Raw genomic sequence first — 22,772 nt, forward strand, 5'->3', positions numbered from 1 at the left:
GAGACTTCCTCAGCTGCATTGGATGGCCGTGTTGTCTTTTGTGCTCCAACACGCCCTAAGCACTCCACAGTGCTTTGCTGCATCACCATCTCAGTCGTTGAACCTTCTTATTGGTTTCTTCTGTCTGTTTGGCCGAAGCAGTCTTCACATGCTGGGTGAGCAAAGCCCTGGTTCACCATGGGTCAATGACCTGATGGCTACTCTCACAAGGTTTAGCCAGCCTGTCGAAGCCATTGCCTGGGATGTGGCCGCTGCTGCATGCTAGCAGCTACTGGGAGCCACAAGTGAGAGCTGGGTGTCAGGTGAGGGTCAGAGGCTGAAGAGCTGCCCTAGTAGGGCACGACAAGCCCTCCATACCAGAGATACTACTCCTCCCTGAGCACCCAAAAATATTTATAGCTTTCTGTGGTGGCAAAGAATTGGAAACTGAGGGATGTTCCTCAATTTGGGGATGGTCGAACAAATTCTGTCATGTGATTATAATGGAATACTTCTGTGCTCTAAAGAAATGAGAAGGATAATTTAAGAAAAACCTCCTACATCAACTGATGCAAAGTGAAATGAGCAGAATCAGAACATTGTACAAAGTAATAGCAATATTGTATGGTGAACATTTATGAATGACTTAGCTATTCTTAAGAGTAAAGTAATCCAGGAAAATCTTCAAAGAATCATGATGAAAAATAACATCCATTTCCAAAGAAAGAACAAATAGTGTCTGAAGGCAGAATGAGACATTATATATTTCACTTTTATTTCTTACTTTTCTTTTGTTTGTTTGAGTTCTCTTTCATAAAATGACTAACAAGGAAAGATGTTTTACATTATTACACATGTAACAACTACACATATTGCTTGCCATTTCAGGGAGGGGTGAGCATGGGAAAGAGGGATAGTGAGAATTTGATTCAAACTTTAAAAATAAATAAAGTTTAAAAAATTTAATGCAATTGAAGAAAAATATTTTTAGAAGACATGTGGCACCTAGATCTGTACATAATATTCCAGATGGAGTCTAACCAGTGGGTACTACTTTGGGGCACTCACCTCTCTTGTTCTGAATACTATGTTTTTATTTAATTTAACCCAAGATCATATCAGATGTTTTAACAGACACAACCCCCTGCTGATTCATAATGAGCTGTTAGTTAACTAAAAGTCCTTGTTTATACACATACAGTGTTGTCTAATTGTTGTAATTCTGCACTTGTTAATTTGACTATTTTTACTTAGTTGTAAAACTTTGTTGTTGTTTTTAATGTCGTCATCTATTAAATTTCTCATTGATAGATTTGACTGTTTATTCAAGCCTACCAGGATCTTTTGGAATTTGTTTTCTGCCATACAATAAATGTATTTGCAATCTCTCTCATCCTTGGGTTATTCACAGATCAAATAAGCATGTCATTAAAGCCTTAAGACAAGGAAATGGTGAACATTTCTAAATCAATAATGGTAGAGAATTAACCCTGAAATCCGTGTTCAGAATAAATCCTAATCTACATGGGTTTTAGTATTTAGTTTACACAACTGTTTGGGCAATTGTTAAAATTGTTCTTATTCCACCTGATGGTACCTGCTTCTTTTTGTCTCCTAAATACCCTTTTCAAAGTGTGAAAAGATCTGAACCTACAACTGTGGTAAGAATGCATCCATGTTTGGTCAAACTTGGCTTTTCTAGATTGGTCTTCCCACATTTCCTAGAATACAGGAATTGTATGAATGACGTCTTGGGTGTTAGTGAGATAACCTGGCAAAATGCGTCTGCCTAGAGAACGTTACCAGTATGGTACACCAATTCCATGGCAATACACGCTCACAGGTTCTGGAAAATGAACAATGTTCTCATGATTTCCTAATCACCAATGTGATTGGGAAGTCAGACTGCGTGGCTGTTCTCATGCTTTCCTGTATGATATTTTCAGCAATGTTGTCAGATGCCTTCATTGTAGACAAAAATGGAATTAATGTCACCTTGGAACACTTATAGCATCCCCCCCCCCACTCTGCTCATTTTATTTTATTTTAAAATTTTGTCTTTATTTTATTCCAAAAACACATTTACACATAGGTTTTCCAAAGTTACATGATTCATATTGTCTCCCTCCTCTCTCCAGCCCACCCCCACAACTCCCAGAGTGGACAAGGAATTCCACTGGGTTACACATGTAGTATCACTCGAAATATATGGCAATTAAAAAAATTAACTTGAAAAGGTTTTAAGTTAAAACTAAAGAGAAGGGAGAGATGGTGCACAATCTTCTATTTGCAGATGATTCTGCATTCAGTGTAATCTCTGAGTCTGAGATGCAAAAGAATGTGGATAGATTCTCTCCTGTTCATGCTAATTCTGGTCTGATAAGGAACTCTAAGAAAACAGAAGTTCTCCACTAGCCAGCATAGTACCATCCACAGGTGGAACCATCAGTTATAGCTAATGGAGAAATTTTGAATACTGTGAAAAAGATCTTTTACCTTGGCAGTATATTTTTTCAGGGATGTATGTACATAGATGATGAGGCCGACACATGCATTTCCAGCCCAAGCTCAGTGTTTGGGGGGCTCCAAAGGAAAGTGTGAGAGAAAAGAGGCATTAGGCTGCCTACTATACTGAAGGTCCACAAAGTCATTGTGCTGCTCCTATTGTTGTGTGCCTGTGAAATCAATATTCCAGAGCCTTGCCAGGAAACTGGATCTCTTCCATTTGAATTGTCTTAGAAAGATTCTGAAGGTCACTTGGCAAGATGAGGTACTGGGCACTGAAGTCTTTTCTTGAGCTGAACTGCCAAGCATTCAAACTCTACTGTAGAGAGCACATCTCTGATGGGCTGCTCACATCATTCAAAAGTCAAATATATATTTGCCAAAAGTCTACTTTACAGAGAACTCACACAAGAGAAGCACTCAAACAGAGGGTAGAGGATGCAATACAAGGATACTCTAGAGATTTTTCTGAAGAACTTTAGCATTGAGAATGAGACATAAAAGGTACTGGCGTAAGGACCATCCATCGTGGGGTGCCTGTATCGAAGAAGGTGCAGTGCTCTATGAACAAAGCAGATTTGCAATAGCTCAACAGAAGCATTAGACACTCAAATATAGAGGCATCTCCATCCCAAATGCTCCTACAGGCTGTTTGTGCCCAAACTGTGGTAGAACCTTCTGAACTTTTTATTGGTGTATTGGTTGAGCATGTTGTATATTTACCCCAACAGTGATGTCATTCTGAACCTTTCTGGGAATGAAGGACAACAACCCAGAAAACAAGTAGAATAGAGAAAGCACCCATTAAATGTTGATGGACTTTAAAGGGAGCTTCCAACAAAGACACTCCTAATTATGCCCAGTCTTTGTTTTAACTATAAAAACTATTGTTCTAGCAGCTAAGTCGTGTCATTATAGATTTAGAAATGGAAGGAACCTCCTGTAGTTCAGATCCCTTATTTTACATATGAGGAAACTGAGGCCCAGGTATTGAAGTTACTTGCCCATGGTCACAAAAAATAATGAACATCGGAGGTGAGATTTGAAGTCTTGTCCTCTGAGTTAGGGTTTGTGCTCCTTTTTTTGTGTGTCACACAAAACTGCCTCCTAAATAGATGCTTTCGATATAGATAATAGGAAAACACAAAGCAGAAAGGCTTATTTTCCATTTGATCTCAAAGTGAAATTATTTAGACTGGTTTGAATCTCATGGTCCTAATGGCAGTTTACTACATAATTCCATGTAGAGATTGCTGGGCTTTGAGTCAAGTGGACTTGAAGTAAAATTTAGTCTCAGATATTTACTAATTCTGGGTCACTTAATTTTTTGCCTGCCTTAGTTTACTAAACTGTAGAATGGAGATGATAAAGCATCTACCTTCCAGAGTTATTTATACCTCAAATGGGGTCATGAAGAGTCAAATATAACCTAAAGAGCTGAAAAGCAACAATCCAGTTATTATTGTGAGGATCAAATGAAACAATATTTATAAACTACTTAGGACAGTTCTTGGCACGTAGCAGGAATTTTTTCCCTCCCTCCCTCATTTTCTTGCCTCTTTTCTTCCCTTTTCCCTCTCTTTCTTCTATCCTTCTCTCTGATCCTTCTTTCCTTCTTCCCTTTTCCCTCTTCTTCCCTCCTCCTTCTGTCCTTCTCTTCCCTTCATTTTAATCTCCTCCCTTCTTTCCTTCCTTCATACCTTTTCATGATACTTCCTCACCTTCCATGATCAACATTTAAACCCAAGTTGTTTCCCTCATCTGAAAAGTACACCCTTATCCTTGATCTCTTCATTGAGCTATTAAAACTAGGAAAGAATTAAGCCACAAACTTTCTGTTCCAGGAGCTGCCAGATTTGCTCTTCCCAGGTTAAATTGATTCACCTTTGCAATAAAAGCAACATGATAGTTAAATTAATTCTAATGAGACTTTCTAACTCCTGCCTTTAAGGATATTGGGCATTTCAATGCGCTTTTTTTCTTTTCTTTTTTCCTTTTTTTCTCCTTGACTAGTTTTCTTAAAGACTGAGAAGTAGATAATGACTCAGCTTAAAACTGTTTCCTTTTCATTATGAGATGAGGAACCAAGACTTCTAAGCCATTTAAGATGTGATTTTTGTGCTCAAGCTTTGGACAAATGATATAAGAAATGTACTTACTACTCTGGGGTGGCAGAGAGATGTGCTAACCTCACATTTTTAGTGGCATCATCAGCCTTTGTTAGCTTAAAAAGTTTGTTGTTGTTCAGTCATGTGTGACTCTTCCTGACTCTATTTCAGGTTTTCTTGACAAAAATACTGGAGTGGCTCACCATTTCCTTCTCCATTTCATTTTACAGATGAGGAAACCGAGGCAAAAAGGGTTAAGTGACTAGCTCAAAGTCACACAAGTAGTAAGTGCCTGAGGTCAGATGTTAATTCAGATCTTCTTGATTCCTAGTCCAGTGCTCTATTTACTACACTAACAATTGCTTCTGAGAGATATCCTTGAATTCAGACACATCCGAGTTCAAGTCTCACTTTTAACACATACAAGTTGTATGCCCCAGAACAAGTCAATGAACTTTCTAGGCTACTCTATAAATTGCTAATTCCAAGCAGGTACTTACCTTCATGAAATCATATAAGCCATCCAAAAAAATAACAACTAATAAGCTCCCTGTTTATTAGCACTGATAGAGAAACAGAGAATCTATTAAAGAAATGTGGCCTGATAGGTGCTTATCTTCCTCTGGAGGTGGTAGCTTATGTATAGGGTATATGACTGAGAACCAAAAAATTATAATCAAGGAATAAATTCTGTTTTTGAATTTATTTTAATCTGGGCGACCAGGATGCTAGGCCTGAGTCTACACCAGTAGCTGTTTTATTTCTAATAATGCTGTTTCATATATCCATGTCTTAGTGATATTACTTGAATATGGTAAGAGACAAGCAATGTGTGAAGCTGGTTTGTTAGTAAAAGTGCTCAGGAGATGCAATGTGTTCATTCTCTATTACCTTGGCTTTCTCATTTCTAGTCCAAGGTGTGACTCAGACACATATAAAACAAAAGTTTCCCCAGGGTTAAAGAGAACAAAGTGCTTGGAGATCAAAGCAGGAAAAGTGCTCAGTAAATCAATGGCAGAATGGTTCCAGATGCAGAAGAGAAACCACAGGAGAGCAGTATATATGTCACCTGCCAGCTGCCCACCTCTTATCAGTGCCATGAGGATTAATGAGAAGTTAATCATGGGATATCCTTGGGAGAACAGGATTCTGTAAGGATGAAGGACTATTGAACCAGCCATATGTTACTCAAAGTGTACAGGCCACTTCTGATTGGGAGGATTATAAGGTAATAAAGCTCACAAATGGCCGATGACAGAATTGTTCCTCCCTTGCTTAAAAGAGTTTCTTTTTTCTAAAATGCCTTATCAATGATTTGAACCATGTCCTCCTGATATTTGTCATGGCTTTGAATTTCTTTGAGAGGTGTGAGATGGGGGAAAAGAGAGATTAGGAAATTGAGAGGCATGATTGAAGAACTTCCTAAGGGATTTGCCTTCAGAACAGTAGAATCACCTCTAGACTTTAGTGATAAAAAGATTCCAGAAACCTGCAAAGTAAATGCTCCTTGTGTAACTTCTGGTTAAAATGATAGAAAGGAGGAGATCAGCCCAATTTTTACACATAAAATCTATTAAAGATAAGTAACAAAGCTCCAGATGGAATGATGGTTAGAAAATGACAACACAAACTAATGTAGTTTCTTCTATCCAGTCTGGGTCAACCAAAGGGGACACTCAGAAACCAGGAGACACTAATTAGTGGGACCATACAGAGGATCAAGGACAGGCAGTGCTTGGAGTCCTCTTGTCTCCAATAATCTCAGATCAATCTGCCCAGAAGCTCTCAAGTGGTCAAATATGCTTTAGAAGTAGGGACAAGCTGTCTAGAGTATTCTAGTAAGAAGGTCCTTGGGTGGTGAAGCACCTAGAGAGCTTTGGTACCTGACATGGGGAAAGGATCCCACAAAATCAAACAATTCCTATTGACAGGACAGTAATTAATCTATATGTCAGTTACTTTGGGGATTTGCAGCAAGTTGACGGGAACCACATTTCATGGGTCTGAGAGAACTCAATGGTCTGTAGCTAAAGGATAAACATAAGAATATACCCATAATAAAGAAATATCATTGATTCAGTTATGTTAAGAATATTTAGAATTTCTATAATGGATAGAATAAGATTAGACATATAAATAGATAAAACATAGATATGAGATGTATTTGTATATATCTATTTACATATATGTGTATATCTATATTTATATCTATGTATATATATTGATATCTACATATGTACATGAAATCAAAGTTCCAGAGTGAAGAATTTGAAGGAAAACAAACAGCTTACTTTGAGGCAGAAGACTTATTCAACTGATATATTTCCTATTAATTAGAATGGACAAAACAGAAATCAATGAACCTATTAAACAAAGAGTGTGAGATCAAAATAAAGAGTGATAAAAATAAACTAAATAAAAATATTGCCCATTCAAAATAATTAATCTAAAAAATAAACTAAGAACTGAAAAAGAAACATGTAAGAATCATCTAACTTCCTGAAAACCATTACAAAAAAGCCAGAATACCATATTTTAAGAAATCATAAATGAATACTTATCAGAACAATTGGAATGAGAGGTCAAAATGAAAAGAGAAAAATATACTACTTGCTAAAATAAATTCTAAAATAAATATCAGAGACAAAATCCGGAATTTCCAGTTTAAATAAAAAATATTATGAAGTCAGAAAAAAAGAATTCATTTATCTAGCACCCAGAGGCAAGATCACAGAAGACTTGTCAGATATTACTCAAAAGCATGGGGGAGGTTGAAATAATATTTTCTAGACACAAAAATAAAGACCTATAACCAGAAATAACTAACCAGGAAAAACTGCATATAATCCTACAGGGGAAATAAATAAATTACATAGATAAGTTAATTAATGAAGAAATTAAGTGGACTTTTAATAAAAATAGAGAATTTTTAAGTACTGATGATGAAAAAATAGCTGAATAAAACCTTTGAAATACAACATCATCATTCAAGAATAACTAGAAATGTAAATATATTAGGGCAAATGGAAATAGTTGTGTTTACATTCTAATAGGGAAAGACAAACCAAATGTTCTCTTATAACTTTTTAATAGTCATAAAGAGATTTAAATTAAAAAAACAACAAAGGGGAAGGGGTATTTTTTGACAAGATAGTTCTCTTTTGATATTAAAGAAAGAAAAAGTTAAGAGAAAAAGAAATATAATAGTGCATAATGGAGGAGAGAATGCAACTTATTTTACAAATAATAATATGAAAAAAAACTATGAAAATATCTATGAAGGAGTGGGGAGTGAATGCATTTAAACCTCATTAACATTTTATCTGAAGAAAGGATTTAGGAGAGGTAGAAACTTACCTTGGTCAAAAGAGGAAATAGGGCTTTTTGAACACATGGGAAGAAGAGGTAGTTAAATCAGCCAGCACAGATGATTTTAATATTTGCCAACTCCTTAGCTCCCAAGGGTATTGAGAGAATTAATGAGCTAATATCTATAAAGCACTTGGAGACTACCAAATGAAAGGAATCACACAAGTCCCAAGTAGTATTATAATTTCATTAAACATTTATTGAACATGGTGGAGAATATATAGGTATAAATGGTCCCAACCCAGTGGGTTTAGAATCTAATTGCACCAATTATTATTAATCATCCTGAGATAAACAACAGCAAGATAGAGGAAAAGAACCAGGCCTGGACTCCACTTTATTCTTTCTGCTTTTCAAAAGCATTATTTGTGGTACTAGTTAAGGGTTAAAGCAAATGACATTAGGTGGTCATGTAATTAAAGTCAACACTGTCAGCCTGTCAGACCCAGACCCTGATGATGCCAAGCTTTCTTTTTCAACATAATGAAATACCAACATTGGAAAAGTCATATTCTACTCCACTCCCGTTTCTGATGATTGATTTCTCTTTGCAGCATACTCTACAGGAGATCATACCCCTACTTGGGCAACTCCAGAGATACTTCACCAGTGTGGACTGCATCCAATTTAACTCTAGGGATGAAGCAATTGAAGGAGATGCAGTTAAGAGAGTAGCCCTCCTTTTTAAAATGACCTCAGCATTAGACTCTGTTTCTTAAAAAGTTCTTCTTCTAAAGGAAATCATCTCTCTCATTACAGAATCACAAAATCAGAGTTAGAAGTCTCAAAGATTATATGGATTCTGTCTGAGTCTCCTCCATCCTTAAATGATCCTCACTTAACCCTACCAACTTCTCAAGCTGCCATTATATATCCTTCCTCTCTCTTCTAGTCAATGTCCTAGAAAATGCCATTTATACATGTATCCACCAAACCTCTTTAATATGGCTTCTGATCTTTTCCCTTAACTGAAACTATTCATTCTAAAGTTACCAGTGATCTCCTAATTATCAAATCTAATGCCTCTTCTTGATCATTATTATTCTTGGCCTCTTTAAAGAATTTGATAATGTTAACCACCCTTGCCTATTGGATATTTTGAGTTTTGATGATTGGGTTCACTTTTGCTCTCTTTCTCCTTTTCTGAATGGCCCTTTTCAGTTTCTTTTTTGTATACCCTTTTAGATTCAATCCCTTAATTGTGGATCTACTCCAGGGCTTTACTCTAAGTCAGTTAGTCAAAAAGCATTTATTAAGGGGTTACCATGTTCAAGACACTGTCCAGAGAACTAGGAATGAAAATAGAAGCATAGAGAAATAGAGCTCCTGCCCTCAATACTTTATATAACAGGATGACGGCAGGATAGCATCTGAAAGATCTGGGGAAGAAGTTATCTGGTGTCAGGGCATGGTAAATAAAATTTTGGGGAAACCCTGATCCTAGAGAAGCTCCGTCTGTCTGTCTCTATTTCTCTATCTCTGTTTGTCTGACTATTTGTCTCTTTTTTTGGGTGTATGTGTCTGTCTATCTGTCTCCTCTTTATTCTTCTCTTTTTTCCTCATCAACTCCTATCGGTCCAATTATCATCTTATACAGGTAACTCAGATTTATCTCCCCAACTATTTTACCATCTGTATTGCCTACCTACATCATTACTTGCCCTTTGTACATTTTGAACCATATGCCCCATTTCAAATTGAACATTGCAAAAGAGAGTTATTTCTATTTTCCTTCCATTCCCTTTCCCAATTTACTTGTTTCTATCAAGGGTGCCACCATATTTCCACTCACCCATGTCACAATTTTGATATTATTTTTGATTTCTCACTCCTCTGCATTGTACATATTGAATTAGTTGCCAAGTCTTGTTGTTCCTAATTCCATATCTCTTGCATCTGTCTCCAATCCTCTCATATAAGTTGAAGAGTGTTAAGGAAAATGAGCTCTATCTGGGCTATTATTCCAAGGCTGAAGAATATTTACTAAATGGTGCTTGCTTCCCATCCTGATCATTGATACTTTTACATCTTCTAGGAGAAATTATACTATTTCACCTCTGTTGTGACCCTCTATTTCTTCACCATTTTCTCCACCTAGTTGGCTCTTCCTAGGAGATTATAGTGTTGCACTCCTAGCTCCCCACTTAGGTTCTACATACTGTATCCTAATCTCCAAATCTACTTGATTTTTCCTTCATCTTGTCCTGAATCAATATAGAGTTATTGTGTGGGAAACTACATTTCCCAAGATCCTTTTACCATCATTTACCATGGTTTTTTTGGACAATTTTTATCTTTAATATTGTCTTTCATGTTGGACTCACTGAAACTTATGAAAATAAAATGATATTTTATATTACACATATGCATGTATATTCATATATGCATACATCTATATATAATAGTAGTAGTAGTAGTAGTAGTGGTAGTCTCTCGTGATCGAGAATGACTATTTTCTTTGTGCATTATCATCTATATGTGTTTTATAAACATCAAAGTATTATGAAATGGTAGATATATATTATAATAAAATAATTATTAGTACAATTACTTTAAGATGTTACAAATATTGACTCACAGTGACTAAATTCATACCTGACATTTTAGTAGCCTCAGAGACAGTGCATATGAGACTGATGATTTGAACTCTTCAAAGGAAGATATTCTCTCTGACAGTCTTCCTTCTTATCTCTAACATCAGCTCCATATTAGCCCATTTTCTTCAATTTTTTTTTTGTCCAAAGATCATTAGCCAGAGGATGTTTGGAGAATCAATCATGTACTATAAGCAGTTCCCAAAGAACTAGGAGCTTTAAAATCAACACCTTGGATGTTATTTATTAGTACAAAGAACACCTTGTTTTTTCTTTGTAGCTTGCATATGCCATATAGATTGTGATGAGTTTGAAAAGTTAATGGCTGTATCTTCTAGATTGGTGCTTCTATTACCCTGGCAGGTACAAGAAGATGCTATGGTGCAGGGTTTGTAATTTACATCAATGGTTTTGGCTTTTCCCTAGGGAAGGGCAAAGCCAGATGAATGTTGGAGAGGAACATTGTGTGCAATAAGAGTTTATTTTCCTATTTTCCAGCCCTCTGAAAAAGGCAAGCTTCAGCCAGCTAGACTGTTCAGTGCTTATTTAATTTGGCTTAATTCGGAGTGAAAGCATTTCATGCTCACAAACGCCTTGCGTTAGCATCCCTATAATGTGTGCCAGTTACCAGCTACTCATCCAGGGCCAGGCCCTTGGAGGAGCGCAATAGAAAAGGCGCCTTGTTGCTATCGAGAGGCTCTTTGACAGCTGTGATGATAATATTAAGCAATCTGTTGGACTTCCATTTAGCGGTTGGTGCTGGCTTGTGAGCACAGCTAATCGTTGAAGTTATCTGTGTTTGAACAACACAAAGCTGTTATCTCTCATCCAATCTTCTCTTGTTGTCAGGAAGGGGGCTGTAATCATTCAGGTGCCAGTCATGTTGATCGCATCTCCATCGTTCCGGGAACACCATTTCTTTGCCAAAACCAAAAGATCTTACCTAAGAAATGTCCAATGTCTTCCCTCTTGATCTCTGCTCAGGATTTTCTAATCTAGTTTGACCTGTGATCTGTGTGAGAAGAGGCAGCGATCCAGCCTGTTTCAGCAGTCTTGGGATTTAAGGACATTTCACAAAGAACAGATAAGGTATTCATGCATAAGGCAATGTTTTTATTTTTAAATTTGGAAATATGTTAAATCAGACAAAAATTCAAGGTCTAACTCAAGACACTCAGGGGCACTGAGTCAAACATTCACTCAAAACTAACTAAGAACAAGGGAAGAAGGGTCCAGGGGAAAAATGTCACTTCAGATCTTGGTCACTGGGGAGGGAGATTCCTTCATTACCATGGGTATATAATATTTTCAGGTCACAGCAGAAAGATGAAATAAAATTTGGTGATGGTCTTCTGGATGACTGCCCTAGAAATGGACTACACAAATTAGATCAGGCTCTTGGTACTTCTAGTTTGATGAGGAAAAAAAAATCTTTATTCTTCCACCCTTCATTCTCCATATCAGAGCAACTCATTGCTCCATGGAAGTCATTTATTATTATTATCATTGTTGTTTTTAATAGAAATAGAAAAGTACCCACTTCAGATGTCACAGAGAGAAAACTGATCTGAGTTCAACATATTTCCAGTTCCCAGTAGGAAATTCTTAAGAGAAAGTCTCCTTGAATAGGTGATCACAAATAGTCCAGGATAATTACATGATGAAGAGGCCTGCAAGATGTTTATACAGGCTACTGGTTCTGTGGAAGTATGCACTGGGTTTCACTGGCTTGCAACCAGATGTTTTAAATCCACTTGGAGAGTGATCCATTCAGTTCAATTTGATTCCACTTACTTTATTAAGTGACTACTATATACCAGGCACTGTACCAACCATGGGGGTATGAATGAGAAAGAAAAGATAGTTTTTGACATCAAGGAGCTTGTAATTCAGTAAGAAATGACAATACTCAAAAGGAAATGTGGTGATACAAAGGGTTTCCCAATGCAGGGGAATGCTATTTGCTGAGTCAAAACCAAGCAGAGCATTTGCTCGGAAAATGAAGTTCTGAGTCCTATAAATAAAGGTTTTGAGAACAGTTTATTGTCCCAACCTCTATCTCTCTAACCATGGGGTGGGACAATACTCAATCAAAATTTTTATTAAATACCTACTATGTCCTAGATACTGTGCTAAGAACCAGGATTACAGAGAAAGACCAAAAAAAGGTTTTTTTTTTGTTTTTTGTTTTGCTTTCAAAGATTACAGAATAACTGGGGAGACAACATGTAAACAATTATGTACAAAAAAGTTATATAAAATGATAAACTGGAAATAATCAACAGTGAGAAGGCACTGGAATTAAGAGGGAAAAGGAAAGGCTTTTTGTAGAAATTGAGACTTAAGCTGATACTTGAAAAAAGCTAAAAGATGGTGATGAGGAGGGAGAATAATAGGTACAGGAGATAGCCAGTGAAAATGCCGGGAGTTAGGAGATAGAATATCTTACAAAGAATCACAAGGAAACCATTATTACTAGGAAAATAAGGCATAAGAAACTTAGAATAGGAAAGTATTCCATTTCTTCTATATTACATCCCCTTTTGTCCACTCTCATCACCACCATTCTAGTTCAGGCCCTCATCAGCTTCCCTTAGGACTCCTGCAATTTCTTCCAAAATGGTATCCCCACGTCCAGTTTCTCTACTCTCCAATATATTCTACAAATAGCTGTCAAAAAGATATTACTAAGGCACAGGCATGACCACCTCATTTTCCTGCTAAAGAAGCTTCATGGTTCCTTATTGCCTCTCAAAAAACCAACCTTCTGTTTGGAACACTGGTTATCCAAAAGCATGAAATTTCAGAGCTGAGAGACTGACCAGCTTGTTCAATGAATATATTAAGAATGATTTCCTTTATAACATATGTAGCAAAAGGTCATCTAAGCCCTTTTTAAGGTCTTCCAATGAGCTCACTTCATCCTAAGGCCGGTCCATTCCAGTTTTTTATTGGTTCAAATAATTAGGAAGATTTTTCCAAACATCAAGTCTAAATTTTGCACTATGAGACATCAAAATATTATACCTAGTTCTTCCTTCTGGGCCCAAATAAAACACATTTTATCCCTTCCCATATTACAAGTCTCTAATCATTTCAACAAAACTATCATCTTGCTACTGAGTCTTTCCTTCTCCAGTTTTCACAAGACATGGACCCAAGGCCCTTCATTCTATTGGTTTCTCTTCTCTGAATCCTCTTTAGTCAAGTCATGTCAAATTAACAAGTATTTATTAAGTGCCTACTACGTTTCAAGTTAGTATTAAGTGCTATAGTCTCTAGCTACCAATATCCTACCTAAGTATGTTTCCCAGAATGGGATTTAAAAACTCCAGATATGGTTTGACTAGACATAAGAAGAGAAAAAAAACTATCATTTTATTGCTTTAAGCTATATATTTCTTCATGCTTCCCCAAAAAGACATTTTTAGGGGGATGGGGGACTCATCACACTTTTCTGGTTCATACTCAGCTTTTACTCCATGAAAACCCCAGATTTTTCCCCAACAATCTGCTGTCAACTATACTGCCCCAAGGCTGTATTTGCCAGGCTTATTTTTGAATGCCAGTGTAAGATTTTATTTATATTTATCCATATTGAATTTTTTCTCATTCAATTTAGCCCAATGTTCCATCCTGTCAAGATCCTTTTAAATCCTGATTCTGTCATCTAGCATTATCTCTCCCTACAAGATTTGTGACATCTGCAAATTTGATAACTATGACATATATGTTTTATTTTTTCTAAGCCATTGACAAAAATGGCAAGAAGCACAGGGCCAAACAAAGAATCTTAGGGCACTCCTTCAGAGATCTATCATGATAAAAGTGAACCATTAATAATTCTATAATTGCACTGGTTCAAAACTCTTCCAGTTGTATTATAACCTAATATGTTCCCAACTTTTCCATATAGATACTATGAGATCTGTTATCTACTCTACTAGAAAACAGGTAAATTATATTTATAGTATTTACCTTATCCAAGTTTAGCAACCCTATCAAAAAAGGAAATGTGGTTAGTTTAGTGTGGTATGATCTCATTTTGATTATATCTCTTTTTAGATGTTTGTTAATGATTTTTTTTTTTTTGAGACTTGGTCTCCCTGTCTTACCCAGGCTATTAGTTCAGTAGTCACTAGAGGGACCATGCCACTACTGATCAGCATGGGAGCTTTGATATGCTTTGTTTCCAACCTGGGCTGCCTTGATTCTACTTAAGTGGCCTGATGTTCCACCCCATCCCCTTCCAGAGTGCCTACCAAAATGGTGCTGGAATTAGTGTGAACTCTTAATAAATATAGCTTACCGAAGCTCAGAACTCCTGAGGTAGTTATTCACCTCCTTTAGTTTCCATAGGAGAAAGGATTACATGTGCAGAGCACCATGCTCAGCTTCAGTGATTCCTTCTTAAGATTCTATTTACTTCATTTAAAAGAAATGGGACGTCTGCACTTCTCTAGTCCAGAAGTACCTCGTCTGTTTTCTATGAGTTTCCATATATGACTGATGGTTGTCCACTGACTATATTCTCCAGTTTTTTTTCATCCCTGAGAATATAGAAATCTGGGTGAGATGATTTAAATTAATTGAAAGCAGCTAGGTGTGCTTCTATAGAGTGTCTAGTACATAATAATAAATAACTTTCTGAATGATTATTAACTACTTTATTATAAATATCAATTCCCTTTCTAAAATTTTTTCTCTCTCAATTCCAATGTAAAGGTAATTCTCCTGAAAAACCAAACAAAACCAAACAAACAACAAAACAGTAAAAGCAAAATACGAATCACCCATTTTCTCTCTTGCCAGTAATCATAATTCCATTTATTTCAGCCATGCTATTATGATTCCTATCATCGTTCACTTTTCTTCAATAAAGTTTAAGAAAAATCCAATACTTTTTGTTGTCCTTACCTTTTCCACTCCCACCCTTGTTCATTCTGAACTTACTCTACTTTTACAGAAATGCGCGATGTTTTTATATTCATGCTTCATTACTTGCACTTGCTTCCATCTTCTATAGATAACTTTTTAGACCTGAGCTAGTTAGGGAATATGCTATGCATTCATATCTATTTTTTCAGAGAGATCCTGTTTTTCTTCCTTATGTATTTCCTTTTGTGCATTAAGAATTTGATTCTTAAGAGTTTATTATTCTCTCTGATCTGTCTTCTAAAGAATTTTAGTCCATAGGAAACTTACTCCCTGTCTTCAGAGCCTTTTAAAATTTACTAGCCTCAAATTTGGCATGCTTGTCAGACTTTGTCTTTCCTCTCTGTTACAAATTCTAGTAGGGAGTGGTCAATTTCTCCCAAGGTCCCCATCATTTCCAACCAAATAACTAGTCCTTCCTAATTAGTGAGATTTAGATAGAGAATTCAGATCCAGAAATCCCCTTGTTGGTTCCTCCACATTTTGAAGGATGGAGCTATCATTCAGACAAGTCATGAAATTATAAGCTTTTTGTCTTTTGAAACAAACTCCTTGATCTGATTTTAGGCTACCTCTATAGTGCTATCATACATTATTTTTCTCCAGGCCCTCTTCTTTTGGCTAAAATGGTATACTTAAGTAGTAAGGATGCCCCATATGCAATATTCTATCTCCTGATCCTGTGCCTGACTTTCATGATAATGCTATTTCTTAAGAAATGCTAGTTTCCTTTAAGCTCCAATAAAATGGCACCTATAACACAATATGTATGCTTGCAGACCCCCCATTCTCTTTCTCACATATTAATTCTATATTTATTTGATATGTAATTTTTAGTATTATGCTTTATTATATCAATTTTATAAACTTTTTCTAATTACATTTTTTAATTTGTATTTTGTTATAAATTCCTTCCTTTATTCTACCTCCTTCCATATACACTGACAAAGTAAGAAATATGAAATTCAATAAACATATAAAGTCATGAAAAACATATTTATATGTTAGCCATGTAGCAAAAAAAAATAGAAGCAAGGAAAATAAAGGGGGAAATATGCTTTGATCTACCTTCAGAATCCATCGATTGTCTGTCTGGAGGTAGATAGCATTTTTTATCATAACTCTTGTAATTATCAGGGATCATTGACAGATCAGAGTTTGCTAAGTGTTATGTATTTAACTATTACAATATTGTTGTTAATGTTTATAATGTTCTCCTGGTTCTGATCACTTCACTTTTTCTCAGTTTATATGTCTTCCCAAGTTTTTTTTCTGAAACCATCCCTTTATTCATTCCATGTAGCATAATAGTATTTTATCATTGTCAGATACAATAATTTGTTCAGTCATCTCCCACCCCATAGATGGTCATCCCATCAATTGCCCATTCTTTCCAAGACAAAAAGTACTTTTCTACATCTTTTTGTATAGATGGATATTTTATTCTTTTTATTTATGTCTTTGGGAATAAGGCCTTATTAACAGCATTTCTGGATCAAAGGGTAATCACAATTTCATAGCTATAAAAATCATTCTCCTGAATGGTCAGACTAGTTCACAGCTACACCAAGAGTGCATTAGTATACCTATTTTCATGTTCTCTTAAGCATTTGCCATTTTCCCTTTTCTGTCAGAGTGGAGAACTTGAGGGGTGTTATGTAGTATGTCAGAGTTCTTTTAATTTCCATTTCTCTACTTATTAATTAGAGCATTTTCCATATTTATATTGATAAACTTCAAAGTCCCCCTTTGAAAACTGCCTGTCTACATATTTTTCTTTTATTCTTTGGGAAATGTCTGTTATTCTTATAAATTTGGTTCAGTTTTCTATATATTTGAGAAACGACACCTTTGTCAAAGAAACTTGCTGTAAAATATTATTCTTATTTTGCTGTTGATTTTGGCTCTATTGGTTTTGTTGGCACAAGATTTTTTCTTTCAAATTTTAATGTAATCAAAACTATCCAATTATCTCCTGTGATCCTATCTCTCTATTTGATCATCAATTCTTCCTCTGTCCATAGATCTCATAGGTAAATTTTCTCCATGCTTTCCTATTTGTTTATGATCATACTATTTATGTTTAAATCATGTACGTATTTTGAATTTATCTTGGTATATATTGTGAGATGTTGGTCTATGCCGAGCTTTGCCAAAATATCTAGTTTCCCCAGAAGGTTTTAGTCAAAAACCGAGTTCTTGCCACAGTAGTTCCTTAACAGTGATCTTGGGATTTGTTAAACACTATTTTGCTGTGTTGATTCACTTCTCTAGATACATATCTACTCTATTCTAAACAATTCTATTACTTACAAATACCAAATTGTTTTGATGATTATTATTTTGCAAGAATATGCACAATTTTAAAGTCCTTTAACTATAAATCCAAATAATTCTCCAGAAAGGTCAGACTAATACATAATTCCACTAAAAGTTCATGAGTGTAACTATTCTTGCAAATTTGCTCCAGAATTTCTCATTTTCCTTTTCCGACATATTATCCAGTCCAAGATGTATGAAATGATTTCTCATTTTGAGAAAGTCTGAGGTCTGTTACTGCTAGTTCTCATTCCTTCATAATTTTTTTATTGATTCTTTAATATGTTTGACCTGTTACTTCTCCAGATAAATTTTATTATGATATTTTCTATCTCCGTAAAACAATTCTTTGGTACTGTGATTCTAATGCCTTTGAATAACTATAAAAATTAATCTAGTATTGTTATTTTTATTATATTGATTCAAATTACCTATGAGTGTTTGTTTAGATGGTTCTTCATTTGCAAAAAAGAAATGTTTTGTAATTCTCATATAAAATCTTGTAGCAGTTAGAACTCCAAGTATTTTATATTGTCTGAATTTATTTTAAATAGATTTTTATATCTGCTTCTTTCTAGTTATTTGCAACATATAGACATATTGTTGATTTATGTGGGTTTAAATTATATACTGACATTTATTAACAATATTTATTTCACTTAGTTTTTTAATTGATTTTCTAGGATTCTTGGAGTATAACGTCACAAAATATATAAACAATTATAGTTCTTTTCCTCATTACAAATGCTTATTCCTTTGATTTTTTAAAAATCTTACTACCATAGATAGCAATTCTAGTGTAACATTGAATAATTTTCATAATGGACATCTTTTCTATACCTTTGGTCTTATTGGGATATCTTCTAGCTTATCTCCCTTAAAAATAATGTTTGCTCTTAGTGTTAGATAGATACTATTTATCATTTTAAAAAGTTATCATTTATTACTCTGATTTCTAGTGTTTTAAATAGGAAAGTTTGTTGCTTTTTTCTTAATCTATTGATATAACTATGGAACATTTTTATTCATATAGTTAATTATTGTTATTGTTTTCATAATATTGAAACCAACCTTCATTGTTGATATAAGTCCACATTGTTCATAGTCTATGATCTTTGTGACATATTGTTGTAATATCATTGCTAGTACTTTATTTCAAACTTTTGTGTGAATATTCATTAGAGAAATTGGCCTATAGTCTTCTTTCTCCTTTTCTACTTTCCTTGCTTTAGTATCAAAACCTTAACTGTGTCATAAAAATGTTCTGGTATTTCCTTCTTTATTTTTAAAAAATAATTTATATAGTGTTGAAACCATCTTCAAATTGGTAGGATTCATTTTAAATGCATTGGGTTCTTTTTCTTATTATTGTTGTTGTTTCCCCCTTAGAAAGATCATTTATGGGTTTTCGTATTTTTCTGAAGAAGAGTTATTTAAGTACTCTATTTCCTTCTCTGTTATTTTGGGTAATTAACATTTTTACAAATATTTGGTTTTTTTCATTTAGATGATCAGTTTTGTTGACATGAAAAAAGGCAAAATAGCTCCTGATAATTACTTTAATTTCATCGCTGTTGATTGTGCATTTATCCTTCTCATTTTTGGCATTAGTGATTTAGTTTCTTTTTCCTTTTTTAAATCAAATTAGTCAGTGGATTATCTATTTCATTTCCCCCCATAAAGCTAAGTCATACTTTCATTGATTTGATCATTTTAAACTAACAATTTTGCTCATCTTTCCTTTGATTTTTAACATTTGGTTTTTAATTAGGGATCTTGAATTTGTTCTTTTTCTAGATTTTTTTTTGTTTTATAACCTCTTTGTACACCTATTTTCCCTATTTCTCTTGTTTTTTGAGATGTAAATTTGCCCTTACATACTACTTTGATGGCATTTCACAGAACTTGAAATGTTGTATCCTCTTTAGTGAAATTATTTATTTCTATGATTTATTCTCTAACTCATTTTTAGGATTTATGTATTTATTTTTCAATTAAGTTTTAATTTGTACTTCAAAGGGCCTTTATTAATATATTTATTACAGCATGTCCTAAGGATTATAGTTTCAATATTTCTGCTTTTTCTGCTTTTGTTACTTTTTATGCCCTAATACAGAATGAATGTTTATGAAGGTGCAATATACAGTTGAAAAAAGGGTATATACACTTTCATTTCCCATTCGATATTCTCCAGAAATCTATCATATCAAACTTTTCCAAAATACTATTTATGTCCTTAATTTCTTTCTTATTTATTTTATGTAAAGATTTACTCAGGTCTATGGGGGATAAATTGAAATCATCCTCTAATAGTATAGGTTTACTATTTGATCCTAAAACTAATTTAACTTTTCCCTCAAGAATTTGAATGCTATGCCATTTGATGAATATAAGTTCAGTATTGATATTAATTGATATCTGTGGAACCTTTCAGCAAAATGTTTCCCAGAATATATCTGTATTGATTAAATCTATTTATGCTTTTGATTTTTTCTGTGATGATAATTGCTATTCCTACCTCTTTTTTTAACTTCAACTGAAACATAATAGAGTCTGCTCTAGTCCCTAATTTTAACTGTGTGAATCTTTCTCTATCAAGTATGTCTCTCATAAGCAACAAACTTAGATTCTGGATTCTAATCTATTTTACTATTCACTTCCATTTTAAGGGTGAGTTCATCCCTTTCACATTCACAGTTATGATTACTGTGCATTTCCCTCCCTCTTTTTTCCTCTTTTCCTATACTTTTTTTTTGCCTTTTTCCTCCTCAGAAGTCTGTTATGCTTTTTTTTTTGTTTACAAAAACAAAAGTGAAACAAAAGTCCCTGTCTTTTTGGAATCTATATTGCAAATAAGGAAGACAACATTGATATGTTTTAGGTACATTCCAAATGTGCCTTTAGACAGAAAGTACTAGTAGGAAGGCTTCACATAAAACATGGTCTTCAAGGGAACCTTGAAGAAAACTAAGGGTTCTGAGAGAATGAAGGACAAAGTTTATTCCTGGCAGGAAGGACAATCAGATTAAAAATGAAGTGGTAAGAAATGGAATGGTATCCATGGGACGTGATAAGTAAGATTGTTTTGACTGAATAGTATGTGAGAACAGTCATGTATAATAACAATGAAAAAGTTGTTTGAAGTCAGCTTTTTTAAAGGGCTTCAAATAACAAAAAGAGGATTTTCTTTTTATAACTATGAAGGTAATAAGGAGCCACTGGAGTTTATTAAGTAAAGGAATGATTTGATTAGAATTGTACTTTAAGAAAATCATCTTTGTAGTAATGTGGCTAATGGATTTGATTGAGAAAATATTTGAAGCAAGGATACCATTCAGAAGGAAATAATCCAGGCTCATAGTATTGATGGCCAGAACTGAGGTGGTGTCTGTATGAGAGAAGAAGACAAAAAGAGTTGTTTGGAAGCTAAATATGACAAGATTTAACATGTGGCTATGTGGGATGAGTGAAGTCAAGGATTCTAAAATGACACCATTGTTTCAAATTAAGTAAACTAGAAGGATGGTGATATCCCTCAAAGAAGTGGGGGAAAAGTGGAGCAGGAATGATTTAAAGTATAAAGATAATGTTTCATTTTGGATATGTCTTTAAAAGGTCTATGGGACACAAATTTCTAAAGAGTAATCATTTCATTTTATTCTGATGCCCTCCTGATATATATGAAAACTAATTATTTAATGGCATGGCAAATTTCTTGACTTGCTAAGTCTAAGTCACCCAGCTCTAAAAGAATGAATCTCAGCGTACTCAAGTAGCAAGATTTTAATAGTGTAATAGGGGTCTTACCAACCTAGATTTTGCTAACTACTCTAGAACATTACTATGCATGCTGTAGAGGAGTGGAAAATACTGAATTCTAGTATTTTCAACCTCATTTCTGCATTTATAATGTGGGTATAACCTTTATCAAACCCTGAGATTATCACATATAAGAGTTAGAATCATTAAATCATACACCACTACAACTGGAAGAAACTCAGAAAATAATGTGACCAGGGGAACAAATGTTCATTTAGCACCTACTATTTGCCAAACACTAGTAAGTGCTTAAAACAATATTCCATTTTTCCTTGTATTCAAAAATGATAGAGAAAAGAGTGGAGACTCACCTTCTCAAAAGCAGGGTTCAGGGGAGACAGTTGATGTTTAAGGTTGGCTAAGAAAGAAGAGAGGGGGTTTGAAGATTTTCCCCCTTCTGCTTTCCCTCCTTAAGCTATGGTTATGCTCATATCCCTCTTGTTTCCCCTCCACTACTCGAGACCAAAAAGTCTCCCCTTGATCTGTTCACTCCACACACAGCTTGGGGAAAAGTTAATTATTTTAATGCCAACTAAATTAATGGGAATATGAAAGGAAAGTGGGGAAATGGGGTCCCTGTCTCTCTCTAAACCCTTTCCCCTCCCTCCTCAAGTTTGGGGGGAACTCAGCCCTTGGCAGCCTGAGTCCCCTGAGAGAAAATCAGGTTGACTTTGGGTTTGGCCCCTTGGCCACAGTTCAGACTCAGGGCAACAGGAGCTGAGGTAAAGTCAGACAGAGATTTAAAATGTCTTTCTCAGGTTTCCTCTTTCTCTTCAATAGTCTTTTCAATTGGGAAATGTTGGAGGGAAAGATGTCCAGTAACCAGCAGGAAAAGTAGGTAACCCTCAGGAGAAAGTCTTTTTCCACCTTCTCTCTTCGGCTTCTCAAGACTGAGAGACCAACTCCTTGCCCAGTCAGAATCTTCTTCTCCTCAAGATTTCTAATCCCTTGGGACACCTCCCCCATCGAGGTGATAAGTTTCACACATTCTTCAGCCAGGCACTTTTTCTTTAGTGTCAGCCCCTGTCACAACCTACCAGCAACTCTGGAGAGTGGCATTATTATCATTTTCAATTTAGTGTGAAGAAAACTGAGGTGGACAAGTGAATTGCCCAAAATCAGGCTACTAGTAATGTCTGAAACT

At 35.0% G+C, this 22,772-nt stretch overlaps 1 long non-coding RNA gene across 1 annotated transcript in view; it reads right to left on the bottom strand.

Annotated features, from left to right (window-relative positions):
* The window catches only part of LOC103105832 (uncharacterized), a 96,133-nt gene that overhangs the window by 60,197 nt on the left and 13,164 nt on the right, over positions 1–22,772 (bottom strand). The window contains exon 2 of the long non-coding RNA XR_468021.2: positions 14,865–15,105. This is a non-coding gene — a long non-coding RNA (uncharacterized LOC103105832). The remainder of the gene's footprint in view (positions 1–14,864; positions 15,106–22,772) is intronic.

The sequence above is a fragment of the Monodelphis domestica genome, chromosome 4, assembly GCF_027887165.1.
Source record: "Monodelphis domestica isolate mMonDom1 chromosome 4, mMonDom1.pri, whole genome shotgun sequence".
NCBI classification, from domain to species: domain Eukaryota; kingdom Metazoa; phylum Chordata; class Mammalia; order Didelphimorphia; family Didelphidae; genus Monodelphis; species Monodelphis domestica.